This window comes from Petaurus breviceps, unplaced genomic scaffold, assembly GCF_028583685.1.
Source record: "Petaurus breviceps papuanus isolate PSGF00001 unplaced genomic scaffold, PetGlider_PUasm1.0 90743, whole genome shotgun sequence".
Taxonomy (NCBI): Eukaryota; Metazoa; Chordata; class Mammalia; order Diprotodontia; family Petauridae; genus Petaurus; species Petaurus breviceps.
Genome location: NW_027187332.1, coordinates 10421013 through 10422252, shown reverse-complemented (window position 1 = coordinate 10422252; position 1240 = coordinate 10421013). Strand labels below are relative to the sequence as shown.

At 51.5% G+C, this 1240-nt stretch overlaps 1 pseudogene; it reads right to left on the bottom strand.

Annotated features, from left to right (window-relative positions):
* Window positions 1-240: 240 nt before the first annotated feature.
* LOC138145654 (histone H3-like centromeric protein A pseudogene) lies at window positions 241-677 on the bottom strand (annotated as a pseudogene).
* Between the last annotated feature and the right edge of the window lie 563 nt (window positions 678-1240).

Genomic DNA, 1240 nt, shown 5'->3' with positions numbered 1-1240 from the left:
AAAACCAACTAGTAAATAAAACTAAAATCTGGTTTCATGAAAAAAAATAAAATTGATGAACCTTTAGTTAATTAAACACATTTTATTTAAATTCTGTAGAATGGAACAATCCAAGATTCTCCAGAGAACTGTGCCCAAGAGATGGGCATGATGACAACGTGATAAAGAAGGAAGTGGCAGTTCCAGACTGGGAACTCGGATGGTTGGAGAAATAGAAAGGAATTAGATTTCTAACTGCTGGGTTTAAGAGTCCATTGGTACACAAGCACTTAGCCTAGTCCTTCCTGTAAACCTCGGATCCTTCTGGCCAGCTGGATATCTTTGGGATACAGGGTTATCCCGTGGGCGTGGATGGAGAGGAGACGGGCATCTTCAAATAAATGAGTCACAAATGCTTCTGCTGCCTCCTGTAGGGCCAGCAGGGCCTGGGACTGCCAATAAAAGTCCGCTCCTCGGGTATATCGGAGGCATATCTCTCTAATGAGGCGCCCAAAGGGAGCCCTCCCGATCAGCAGCTCTGGGCTCTGCAGCTTGCGGATCTCCCGAAGAATTCCATGGCATGATCTACCGGGAAACCGGCAGCGGCGGAGAGGACCAGCAGGGGTGTGGTGGAGGCGGGCCTGAGATGGGGTCCAGGGATGCTTCTTCGGGGTGGATTTGCGGAGACTTGGTCTCATGGTCCTGCCTACAGAAGGCCGCGGGCCGGGGAATCTGTAGCTCGCTCCCTCCCTCCTCTGGGCGGCTTGTGCTGGGCCTGGGGAGGCCACTCTGACTCACCTGTGATCTGGAGGGCATGGGGCAGTGTGGGGGAAGGGAGAGGGTCAGATGAGGGAGCCGAGTCAGGGGAGGCTGGAGGAGGGCAAAAAAGGGGTATGCTTGGACTCAGTCCCTGGGACCCAGCTTCCCTTGCTGCATGACTCTTAACGGCTGCTTTTAACTTACAATTCTAACTTTTCCCAGCAGGCTATATCACTTCCGGCTTCTGTGTGTGGGGGAGAAACCCACCGTCGAAGACCAATAAATGTGAGACAAAAACAGGTAGGCGGGGAGGGCGAAAAGGGGTTATCACTTGATTGAAGGGCAAAATAGCCAACAGGAGCAGAGAATTAGTGCACTGAAGGCAGGGATGCCTTATCTGGGGCCCATCAATGGGTGTGGACTTCCACTGTCAGCCTGCAAATTGGTACTTGAGGCAGTGGAATATTTTAGGCTTTATTGACACCTGTACAAGTTAGGAGGC